At 41.3% G+C, this 13,112-nt stretch overlaps 1 protein-coding gene across 5 annotated transcripts in view; it reads left to right on the forward strand.

The window, feature by feature from the left end:
• The first annotated feature begins 11,358 nt into the window (after window positions 1-11,358).
• The window catches only part of SNX10 (sorting nexin 10), a 35,479-nt gene continuing 33,725 nt past the window's right edge, over window positions 11,359-13,112 (forward strand). The window contains exon 1 of one of the 5 annotated variants that reach the window (XM_054655154.2): window positions 11,359-11,488. The gene's annotated coding sequence lies outside the window, so the exon portion shown is untranslated. The remainder of the gene's footprint in view (window positions 11,489-13,112) is intronic. The other 4 variants (XM_054655162.2, XM_077176277.1, XM_077176288.1 and 1 more) reach the window with 4 other exon arrangements.

The following is a 13,112-nucleotide window of genomic DNA, read 5'->3' on the forward strand; positions in this document are numbered from 1 at the left end:
GGATGAGGAAATTTAAGGCAAGAGATACTACAGAGATACATCTTAGATGTATGTAAAGGTGAATAAACAGTACTTGCTTCCTTAAGAAATTAGGAATAACAAATTTTGATTTTCAATATAATTCTCAGTGATGTCAGCCCTAATAGACTAAGTTGCAAATTTTCAAGTATTCCATAAATGATGTTAGAAAGTCAGATCTTCTTTTCCTTTAATGACAACAAAAGGCTATTTTAAACTAGCTAACTACAGTTAAACACAAATAAAACAGGAAAATACTGAGAAATACATAAAAGCAGTACTCAGCTACAGAGAACAATTACACTTACTACTACAATACTGATTTGTATTGTCTTCTGCTGTCCCATAAGCAATAACAATTTCTCTTCAGCGTGCACATGCTATGGTCAGCAAGCTAAAATATTTTTGCTCTTTGTGGACAATCTGTTTCAAAAGAAGCCAAGAGAATGTGACCAATCAAGACAAATACAGTTATGGAGGCTACTATACAGGAGCCAATATGTTCCCACAAGTTGGACAACAGAAGGCTGCTAAATGCATTTTGCTCTTCCACTGTCTGCAATTGAAAGGCTGCTTGAATTTCTTTACCGCACCTTTTAAATTACCAGTCAAAAGGCAGGTAATGAATTGTGACTTTGGTTTTCCCAGAACCACCAAATGCTCTTTGTACTAAATGTATTGGGAAGGTGAAGAACTGAAAACCTATTTACTCCTTCAATCACCAAGCACCACAAGAAGCCTGGACAGGACACAGCATTTCTGTTGAACAAAAGCCAGGTGAAGCAGTGTGCAGGCAGCATGCTTCCAGTCCCCTGGAAACGCTTGTGTCCTGACAGTGTTAATAACCACTGTATTAATGACCCAGGTGGAGGTGCTTAGAACTTCTGCTTTTATGGAATAATACCTGGTACTTCTTAGAGAAATAGCAGAATTCGTGTGCTTCCCATTGAAATTCTGCTGTTTCTCTAAACTGTTACTGATGTACAAGTGGCGTGTCTCAGAATTCTGCACGCCACTGCTTAGAAAATGTATGCTATCCCCTCCATTTAGAAAAGAACCTAGTTAAATCTATCCTTTTTTTTTTAAATGGGTTGTTGACTTACAGCTAATTTTACCCTTTCAGGGGCAATGGAGAACACAATTCATAGGTTTAATCACTTAAACATGTGGTTATATGGAAGACATAATTTGAATATCTTGGGTGTTGCGGCTTTTATTTGGACTCCTGTGGCCGAACCACCGAAGTGCCAAGGGTAGCAGTGGTGGTGACTCAGTAGATGGCACTCCAGCCTGGCAGCCCCGTTGCTGCCGGCACCCAGCCCTGTCGGTGCCCAGCAGGTGGAGCGGCCGTGCCGCCCTGCCTGGGCCGGCAGCTCCCGGGAGATGCTGGGGAGCCACGGGCACCTCTGGGAACACCCGGCTGGCATGGTGGGAACGGCGGCGGGGTGTTCCAGGCAGTCAGTCATCCTTGTGCCACCCTGCTGTAGACTCTTCTACGAGTTTCATGGCTAAAAGGGACCCTAAGCTGCTGTGTTTTAACAGCAGATTGCTGCAGTCTGTTCCTCCCCTTTCAGAAAGGTGCTGCTGGGGGGTGATGTTTGGGTTTCCCCACATAACTGCAAAGAATTCATAGCCTGTGTGCTACTCTGCAGTGAAATACCTTTTGTCTGCCCTATGCAATGTGTTTTAGAACCTATCAGAATACTAAGGATTGGGGTCAAATTAACAATGTACCCCTTTTTCCATGTTCAGTGCTCCAGACTAAATTTGCTGCTAATGTTCTGGGTGCCACATTCCAAATACCGTGCACCATCTTTCTGACAGACACTAATACTGAACTGTTCTTCATCATATTGGCCCTTTTTTTGGTGCATGACTTCAAAGAGTTGGAAGGTGGGGCTTTGAGCAACATGGTCTAATGGAAAGTGTCCCTGCCCATGGCAGGGGGGGTGAATTAGGTGCTCCTTAAGGTCCCTTCCAGACCAAACCAATCTGTGATTCTATGATTCTATGCCACTCTGACATGACATATGAAGAAGGGAGACCATGAAAGCAGCTGTTTCTGTATAGCCATCTCCTTGTGGAGGTCCATTCAGGATGTGCTAGAATGGAATGGCAAGCAGTGGCCAAAGAATTTCAGAGATGAATGGTGACTTCCCTCAAGATGGTTCCATATATTGACATCTCGTCCAGGAATCTAATTATACTCATTGCTTTCTAGTGACTGATCTATTTGCTGCCAGTAGATCAGCAGCCAGGGCTCCTGTCATAAAGATTAGTGCCTCCATTAAGAGGATGTTGTGATCATTTAGAGGGAAGTAAGTGAACCAGGGGAATAAAGATAGTAACATAAGTCTTCGATATTAACTGCTTAAGTATGGGTCAAGGCTTGAATAATGAGATTTTGATTTTATTTATCTCATGGCAGATATGCAAGACCCATGCTGAAGTTTGTAAATGCATTTTTAGGATGAATGACAAATCTTAAACTTTAATTCAATAGATATGTAAAATGACATGGATTAGAATTTTAAATCCCTTACCAAAGGCATTGTAAAGGACTATTTTAAACTACCATTCTGCTGAAAAATAACTTCTCAAGCTGATTTTGGGGGAGTCATGGTTGCCCTCCTGCTTGTGATTTCATGGCTGCATGTCACACTGGTGGTGGTGGTGTGATGTCCTAAATATATGACTTACTATTTGCTTCATTGGCTTACAAATGGCCTCATTTAACATTTGGGCAGCAGGCAGGAGTTGTTTAACTTCATGCAGGACAGGTGTGGAGTGGCAGGGGAGAGCAGATAGGGAGGAATGCAGACCAGCTGTACACAGTGATGTGCAGTTTGCCTGCTGTGCATATGTGCAAGAGCAACAGAAGAATCAGAACAAATGGTGATAAACAGAGATTTGGGACACATCTCAACAGCTGGAAGTGCAAAATGTGAATATCTCAAATTGGTAAAAAGACTATGCATTGATAAATCACTATGTTTCCAAGAAAGCTGTAGTGCTAAAACAGCCCTTGAAGCAGCATCTACTGAAATATTCCTGTTCCTTTGCAGTAACATCACTCACACCCTACAACATGTAAGTGCTGGACTAGACTCAGAGCTGACCTGCCAATGCAAGGCTGAGGATGCAGCAAAGCACCTGAAGAGGAACAGAGAAAATAAATGAGAGCACTTTACCCATACAGATATAATGACTGAGTATACACTGGGGGTGTTATGTGAAAACAAAAGTCACAGAGCATTTTTTTTTCCCACAGTTGCAAGAAACCTATAAAACCAATGCCATCACAGGCTTGATTCCTAATTCTTCACTCTTTCTCATGATGAATATAAACTTCTCTCAAAATAATCAATGCTGTATTTTTTAAAAAGACATAAATCTATTTGACAGTGCTTTGAAAAAGCAAAATTAAAGTTTAAGGGAATACTAAAGCTTGAATTAGCAGAGAATGATGTATGTACCTAAAGACATCAGCACTGAAGTAGTAGTATTTGAAAGACAGTTACAATCTTAAGTGGAGAAATGAGTTTCAAACATGACATTCAAACATTTGAACCAAAACTGATGTTCAGACTTCCTTCTCTTGCTTATCACCCTTCATATTCCTTGCCACCTGAAGCTGCTCAATTAGAGCAGCTAGAGACAGCCCACTGCTTGTGTCTGTTTTGAATAAGCACAAAACCAGACCCAACTTCATCTTTTTGTGTCTGACCCAGCCACATGTCATTACTAAGACAATTTGGCAGGGTGTCACTTGAAATTAGCTTGCCTCTTTCCTGTACTTAGTGAGAAATTAATTCTGTAGTTGCTAAGGCTGATTTGAGTGGAGGTCTGTGGAAGGGGCTAACAGCGGGCCTGTTAGCTAAAGGAGTGAGAAGAAGCTGAGAAGTAAGAAGAAACTGATAAGGAGCTCTCTCTAAGGCTGTAACCAAGGAGACTGAGAGAGGAGGGACAGAAGAACTTTGCAGCTGGATGAAACATTTTTAGAAAGTTAATTAAGTCACCATAACTTCTCACCAATAGTATTATGTTGATTTATTGTGGCCAATAGTAAAGATAGAAGAAGGATAAACAATTGGAAAGTGTATAAAAATCAGCCATATTCAATAATAAAGTGTTGCCAACTGAGACTGCTTGTGGTCTCTGCTTTATGTCGTGACTGCCTCGACAGCGACAGAGGTCAGTATATCAAGGCCTGGACATTGCAGATATGAATGAATACATGCCCTACAAAGGCACAGGTAAAGAAGAGTTGCCTATGTAGCCCCTTCAAATCTTAGTTCTCCCCATTCCCCAGATATTACTCAATCTTTCTGTAATCATAATATAATGGTTGTAACAGCAACAGCAAGCCCAACTACCAGGCTCTCCATTCACACAGGCAAAAGGCTTCTTTATTATTTCCTTTTGGTTTGGCTTGGTAATACAAAAACTTTGAAAAGCTTTCTTTGGTTTGTTTTTTTTTTTTCTTTTAAAAGAAATAAGGAATTGCAAAAGTATTTCTGGTTTCTTGCTTAACTGTGCTAATGAAGTGAGAACACAGCACAGTAGAGCATGGAAATAATTACATGAAATCACAGCAAGTGCAGAGTAGAGTCCCACATCCCAAACTGAGATGAGAGAGGAGGCATTATAAATCTCCCTAGGAGTATTGCAATGTCAACAAATCTGAAGGCCAGGCCAATGAGTTTTGTAAAAATTTAACTAAGGAATTCTTACCACTCTTCCCACATTATGTTATTATCCAACATTGGTAATTTGCAAGGTAATTAAAAAACAAACCCAAATGTTTTAAAATTTGGAGTCAGAAAGAGGAAATCAAGACACAGGTGGAAACTAAAGACAATCAAATTCCTAAAGCCATGTCTAATAAAATAACACATTTCAGATAGATCTTGGCATTAGCTCTTTTTGGCCATGTAATATAATTAAAAAGCCTCACATGAGGACATCAAGCGCAGACAAAGCAATGATCTACATCACAGAACTTGTCTACACAGGAAAGAGCTAAGAATAACCAGAGTATCTGCTCTGCAACAGCTTCCCATGGGGACAATTTTTTTTTTTTTGCATTAAGTATGCATTTAGCTGACCATGAGAAGTGAGCTGTGTTAAAAGCAAACAGAAGCATCCATCATGGAAAATAAGAGCATCTTCTTTAGGAACTGGTACACCACAGCTTCTGGGCTCTCAGTTCTGCACTTCAGATTGTTTCCCAGTAACGATCTTACACAGATCAAGCCAAAGTGCACTACTCCTTCACTGTAAATGTACAAAATGAAGGAAATGGAACAATAGACCACATGGATTCATGATGAGGTAATAGTCAGAGGCTGCTGCTGGTGCTGAGCTACTGCTGCAACTCACACATGGAGTATCACAAAGCCCAGGCTGCCAACTGCAGCCTGGAATTTGGAAATGAATTTCCAACTGTGTATTTGGAAATGACCACATGCAACCTGCTTAAAGCAGGGCTCCATCTAAAGTTTATGAAGAATGGCTAATTTTTAAAATTTTATTTTATGTTTTCCAGATGTGGAATAAATGGCACATGAAAGTTCATTAGTGGCTTCTTCTTGTCAAAAGAAAAACCAGAAAGGTTTGTACCAACTAAGAGTATTTGGACTGAAAATATCACAAGCCTCTCCTTATTCTTTTTATTAATTTATCAGGACGACAGTGGGCAGTACACAATCCACATAGGCACTGCCTTTCAAATGACATGCACATTTTCTGTGCTAATCAAATGGCAGCTCATGGCCAAGCCTCTGGAAACTAAAGGAAAAAGCCACCATTTTATAGCCAGTCTGACCCAGACATCTCCCACTGGAGGTACAGAATTGCCACTGGCTGCTGCTCTGGACCCTGGGGGCACAGGTGTTTTCAGAGGACCAATTAAATCCTGGGCAATCTGAGCTGTCTTGAAGGAGGTGTTTGTGTCTGCCTTGACTGCAAACACCGCAGTATGCTGTATAAGCAGGGAAAATAGGGCAGCCAGCTGCTTGGCTTTTGTGCCTTGCATCCCATTAGAAAGATACAAATAGAAAGGGAAGATGGAAAAGATGGGGAAGACCCACTTAGCTGGAGTCCCCTTCAAGAACAAGATTGTTCTGGTCTCACATTCTGCAAGAAACCAGCACACAATAAATAAGAAACTGCAGATTGAAAACGAGTGTATAAGGCTCTTCCAGTCAACCACTGCCTTACACTATAGTAGCCTTCTCTGAAATAGTCATAAATATCAAGCCAAATTTTAGGGCTGTATCTTTTGTTATTTTAGAGTTTACGCTGGATGTTGATTTTAGTTGGTCAGTCTGGTGTATTCATGAAAAATAAACAGCGGCTCTAGGCAATTTTATTTAACCTGACTTTGAGAAACAAAACCAAGCAGAATAAAAATTGCCTAGAAAGAAAGGAAGGATAAAATAACAACCTAAGAAGAAAATTTAGGGGAGAAAAAGGAAAAAAAAGGATTACTTTGCTTCTATCAAACATGTAAAGGAGGAGTCCCTTTAAAAATAGTCATGTTTCTTTCCTCCTTGTTTATTTTTTTCTTGCAGAGTACTATGCAAGTCCAGCAGGTTGACTAGACAACGCTATGCAAAAACAAATGTGTGGCAACAAACCATAGCTCTTTCTGATGGTTTTCAGTTTTTAATAAGGCGCTTGGCTGCAGCTCAAGTTGAAAAGATGGCAAAGGAATTTCATTAATAATCCTTTTCTTGTCAGTTGATAATTTTCTTCGTCTTCCCACTAAAACCATCAAGGCCTTCCATTTGACCTTGTCTGCAGATCAGATATAGTACGGAAAATTGGAATTATCAGGAAAAAAAAAAAAACCTGAAACAAAATAAGCAGTCCTTTTTCATATTACATGCAAATCCAAATAATCCTCTCCCTCCCACAGTCTGACCCAATTTTGCTTGGGCAGACTTTGTGCTTGTAAGCCCAGCACTTTTGAGACAGCAATTTATCAGATACCACTGAATGTGAGAGCACAGCCCTGAAAAACCAATTCTAAAGCTACTGCACCCATTGCATGGAAATGTCCAGGGTCCTGGCAACTTGCTTGCTCTAACCAGAAGTCCTCCCTTAGCCATGGTCACCTAAATGGACAAGCTAAAGCCAAGAGTTTCATCCCTTCAGCAGTTTTAGACAGGAGAACATTTGTCCAAGCTGCATGAGGGAACATCCTATTTGCAAGTGGGAGTATTTAAGTATGTTCATCTGCTTATTGCCGGAGTATTTAAGTATGTTCATCTGCTTATTGCCCTACATACTTGGAAATGGACATAAATCAGTAGCAAGACACTGGAAAATGTGTTGATTTCGTGCTTTATTAAATGAGCTACAAAGAAATCCCTCCTTGCCAAACACGACACCACAGTTGAGGGACAATTGTTGTTTTTCACCTCAGAACACAAACCAGTAAGGGGAAACATTCACAGAGTTCCTTCTTTTGTTCATCTCACTCTTTTTTCAATCCTTACACATTCCACAAGATGAAAACACTGAGCATCTTTATCAAGAATTTTTCAGAACTGCAATCATTGACACAACTCCTCTCATTTTTTATTAATGCTTTCTAAGAGTAATGCCTAAGAATCCCTCTGCAGCCTACAGCTGCATGATTTCTTCCTCTTCAGCCATGAAAAGGAAAATATGGGAAATATTTTAAAAATATTGTCTTAAAAATAATGTTTCAATTTGTCTTCATAATATTCCACATTTCTTCGTTCTTTAATTATTTAGTTTGAAGCAGTGTATTTTTCAAATTTAAGAATCTTTCTTTTTATCTGGAATTTTTCATTATACGATCAAGCAGTCAGGAGCCAACATTCTCTGGATGCAGAAATGTATTCAACTTGAATGAAATAACTGAGGGATTATATACATGGGCTAACAAAACCAGCATTGTAATCACTCTGTGACTTAGGCTAGGTCTATGTTAGCAAGCAGCTGGATTCCTACAGGAAAAGCTCTGCAGTGCAAACCAGCTTATGTGAAGGATGTAACCTTCTCCCTCTGTGTGCTCTGGAAGATTTGTTTCAGGCTGGCTCCATCAGTGGTTGGAATGCTGCTTTTTGCTGTGTTTCAGGTGGAATATTTCTTACTGTGTCTTTTGGGGCTGTTCTGCAAAATGAACCAAAGAGCAGGAAGGGAGGGCAACCAGAGATTAGCTTCCAAAAATACATACCTCACTAAAACAAAATATCAATGTAGATGAATGCACACTTAAGTTTACCCTCATGAATAAATGGATGGTCATATCTGTGGCAGACTTAATCTGAAATAAATCAAACCAATGGAAAGATAGCAGAATAAAATCTTTTTTTCTGTAGAAATTTTAAGAAGGAGCTGTTGTGGAATAAAGTTCTCTTTTCTATTTGTTATTAAAATATGGAAAAAATACTTTACATAGATTGGATAACTCCCTGAAGCTCACTTAGTTTATCAGAGCATTGAGAGTCAAGCTCTTGGTATAGGGACTGAAGTCCCCTGAGACCAGCAGGTCTCAGCCAATGCCAGCAGCAGGCCCCATCACCCATTCCAGCACTACAGCTGCACCCTGAGAAACACTTGGGCATCATGTCAGGACACAGTGCCACTGGCAGAAGAAAACTGGACCAAAATATCATGAGGACTTCACAGAAAATGCACAGGAATTTCCTTGATGCAAATTTTCATCTGTAAACAGAACTAAATCGGCAACACCAGTTTTCTAAAACTCCCCCTTGCCCTGATTTATATCCCTTTCCTCAGGAAATCAATCTCCTTTTTCCAGTCCTTTCATCTTTTTCTCCTTCATATTTCCTGGGTTTTTTCCTAGGATGTTATACTTTTTATTTATTTATTTATAATCTTGAAGTTTGGTCCTTCTGAATCTTTCACCAGACAGTTTGTTATAGATCAAAGCTGAGAGCCTGTTTTGCTGGCAAAAGCAAGGAGGAAGAGCAGTTGCAGTATGCAGCCTTCATCTTCCATGAATAAATGGAGAGAAAAACATAAAATAAGAAACATCATGAAGGTGACTTAGAGTAGGAAAATGTTGTCCCTGCTAACAAAAACTGGGTACATTGACCAAACTAGGTTATGGAAAGAGAAGCCCACCCCATGAGGAAATCCATCAAGAAGAGCTTGAACAGATCTTCCACTTCAGAAGCAGAAAATGTGAATATTATGATGATTGGCATCTGGTCCTCCTGATGCAAGCTTTCCTACAAAAATACGAAGGAAGAAAAATTCTGTAGGGGCATCATTCACATCTTCATTCTACTGCTTGTCACAGTCACCTTAGTAAGGTCTTTCATTTTCCATTCTTTCCTGGATTATATCTGAACACCACAGCCTTATGAAAGGTGATTATTCAGTACAGCACTGAAGTGGGACAGAACAAAAAAAAGGTCTGTAAAATGAATGAAGAATTGAAATCCTGCAAATAAGCAGTTTGAAAGTTTGAACAGGCCTTCTCCAAAAGAAAAGAACTATTCCCTATCATAATTGCTTTTTATTCCATTAAGAACACTTGCCTGTATAGTCCCTTTTTGCTAAATTTAACTATAGCTAATTGTGATTTTTTTTTTTTTGGAGGCAAAATTATATGGCTGACAGGTAGCACTATTTCACATTTATGCACAGATAACCAAGGTTTATAAATCTCACTGATATTAAATTTTGAATGTCAGAATATAAGAAAAAAAATTGATTTCTGAAAATGAGTTTATACTGGCAATCGCACAGAGAGCTATTTAATTGTGCTCGTCTCATGCTTTCATTTCAGCCTTTTCCTATTCTGGCCATCCTTTGTGAATCTTTTCTTGGACAGGGTGGTCGCTCAGAGCAACATTTGACAGCAATGGCAAAAAAGGTACATTCAGCCTTTAGGTGTTTTCACCATCCTACCACAAAATTTGCCACTACAGAACAAGTGACAATTGGAGCCCTGTATACATCCACATGGGGTGGAAAAGACTGATGCAGACACTTCATGTAACATCCCTGTAATTCTCTGTTCCAGTAGTTGATCATCTTGATCTCTACTTGTATCTGCAGTGTTTTGCTCAAGAGCTCTTTTTGGATAAAAGTTCTGGAGTATTCAGGACAAGCTAATAATTATTTTCTTTGAGAATTTTTATCCCAGAACTTTCTTCATATTTTGATGTATTATGGGAAAAATTTTTTTACAGAAAAAAAAAGCTAATAAAAGGAAAATATTATAGTCTTTTCAGTATTTAGAAATTAAGTAAATGGTACTAAAATTAGTTCTCTTCTTCAAAATAGGAGAAGTTGCTCAGATCCTCTGAGGATTCTTATCAGCACTGAGATAAGTAATCATTCAAGCTCTTCAGAAGCAGAAACCCTTACCCCTTCTTATTGCAACAGAAACTTAACTCTTTTCCTTCCACTCTCATCAGTGGGTATTTTGCAAGGTGCTTTCATTTATCACTCTTAAACAAATTTCAGCACAAAAGAAAAGCTGCAACAGCAAGAGACAAGCACTGTCACAGACAAATTATTTTCCCCCAGCTTGCCAAGCTGTTTTTCGGAAGACAGATTCCAAAACCCAGGAACCCAAGGTTTTGGAGCTGTGGCATAAACGCTACTATGAAGAAAATCTCCAAGTGATGGCACACAACATTAATCACGTATTTCAAATTCCTCTTGGAATTTTAACACTTAGCCAGTGAGGAAATAAAATTACTAGAACATTGATTTCCTGAGCAACCAAGTGAAGCCAAAAATAAACCTTTTGATATTTTATTCAGGTTTTAAAAACTAGGCAATTTGATTTATCAGTCACAGAGCAACAGAATCACTTAGGTTGGAAAATACCATCAAGATAATAAAATTCAACCTGTGAGCTATCACCACTTTGTCAACTAGACCATAGCATTAACCCTTGTGTCCAGCCATTTCTTGTAAAACTCCAGGGATAATTTTAATTTCTTTGTTTTCTTCCCCCCTCTTAACTTAAAGGCTTCTAAGAAACTCCCGGTAAACCTGGACTTTTTCAGTCGGAGCAAGATGCGTACTTAGGATGCAATCTCATAAAGCACATGGGGTGCGTACAACTGAGGTGTTACAAGTCGGAAACACCAAGGGGCTCAACTCTGTCAAGGTGACTCGATCACGGGACGCAGATCCCATCAGGATGTAGATCCCATCAGGACGCAGATCCCATCAGGACGCAGATCCCATCAGGATGCAGATCCCATCAGGATGCAGGTCACAGGACCCCTCCACGCCCGCTCCGCTCCGCAGGCGCGCCCCAGGGCTCAGCCTCCTCCCCTCCCCGGCGGCTGGGGCTGTCAGATCCGCTGTTCAAGGAAAGCCTCTCTGCACCTCTGGCTCTGCGGGCCCGGGCGGGGCGGGCAGCGCGGCCCCGCCTGCTGTCGGTGACGCGCCGGCTTCTCCCGGCTCTGGGCGGCGGCGGGAGCGGCGGCGGCGGTGGTGGGTGAGCCGTGCGGGATCGGGAGCGGGATCGGGGGGTGTCAGACCTCCGGACAGCTGGGGGCCACCGGAGCGGCGGCGGCGGCGGGGCTGGCCGGGTTGGTGGTGTGGGGCTCGGGGTGCGGCCGTGCCCCGCGCTGCGGTGCCGGAGGGCGCTGCCGGGCTCGGTGGCACCGGCCGCGCTTCGGGGGCGGCTCGGCAAGCCCTGGCCCAGCGGGCAGCCCTGCGGCCCCGGCGGCGGCGCTCGGCTCCTCCCGGCCCTGCGGAGTGTGTTTTCCTCCCTGGTCTCTGACAGAGGGCTCCGCCGCGGTTTACGGCGCGGTAAATGACTGCCCTTGGCAATGATTAACGCCGGGCAGCGGGAGATTTGGTTTAAGCAACTACTAATCTTGTTTTGGTCCGCTTCTCTTTGTTTTGCTGTGGCGAATCCATCGCCCTCGGCAACTGTGATCTAAAGAGCACAGGGATGGGCAAAAGCTCAGTGTGTATATATACACGTATTGTTATTGTTGTGTATATACATTATATAACATGCAATATACACATACAGATATATGTTATATATCATAGCATGCTTTTGTATTAAATCAGTACATTTTATGTACTATTCTGTTAGGAGACTGTCTTATTTTTAAATTCTGTGTTAACCAAGTTAAGCAGCACGAGAAATTTTTAGGTACGTATGGGGACAGCCTATGAAAACACAGTATGCAATTAAAACTAACTGATTTTATAAAGCAAAGGAAGTTCCAGTGACTGAGGGCTGCTGGGTTTGCCGTGGGTCATGTTCTGGAGCTGGGCACAAAGGCACCGGGGCAGCTGCCGGTGCTTTTCCTTGAGGCCTGTGTTTGCTGCTCATCTCGCACTTGCTGGGGTCACACCCCGAGAAACACCGTCGCCATCAGATCAGGACAACTGGCTGGGTGGTGTTCTCACAGCCCTTCAAGGATGTGGCAGTTCTGAGGAAACACTGCCTCATTCTGCTGGCAGCCTCCAGGGAGGAAAGGCCGGCGGAAATGTGGAGCCAAGCTCTGGAGGATCAGGGTATGGCCCTCGCGGGTGTGCTTGAGGCACCCACCTGGCATGTGCCCACATCACCCATAACCCTAGGGAAAATGAAGCTGGAGTTTTCATTGCCTCACATTGATAGAAATAGCTCAAGTGAAGGGAGAGTTTTTCTGTTTGTGCTAGGGACAACTGAAACTGAAAGTAATGCAAGGCAGGGCTTTCCTGAATGACACAATACTGGACTTTCTTTAGAACAGTGGAAATACTAATGTTTGCTTTGTGTAGAAGATGCAAATAATAATTATGCCTGACTCAGCCTAGGGTGTTATTTATGATGTGTGACTTGAAATTCAGAAGCCTCTTGTTTATAATGTATATTTTGTGTTTGTATATTTTGAATCTAAAGATCTTGCATTGGTACACCATGGTTGTATTCATAGAAATACTTGTACCTTTATTATAGATGATGATTATTATTATTTCAAATTTTATTAGGAAAAGAATTATACTTAATTTTTTTTTAAGGAGGGAAATATTTTGAAAATATTACTACTAAGGATTTGTGCTCTTCTACCATTGCAAAACAGCTGTGGTTTTCCACATTAATTTCTGAAGAACAG

This window comes from Agelaius phoeniceus, chromosome 1 (assembly GCF_051311805.1).
Source record: "Agelaius phoeniceus isolate bAgePho1 chromosome 1, bAgePho1.hap1, whole genome shotgun sequence".
NCBI classification, from domain to species: Eukaryota; Metazoa; Chordata; class Aves; order Passeriformes; family Icteridae; genus Agelaius; species Agelaius phoeniceus.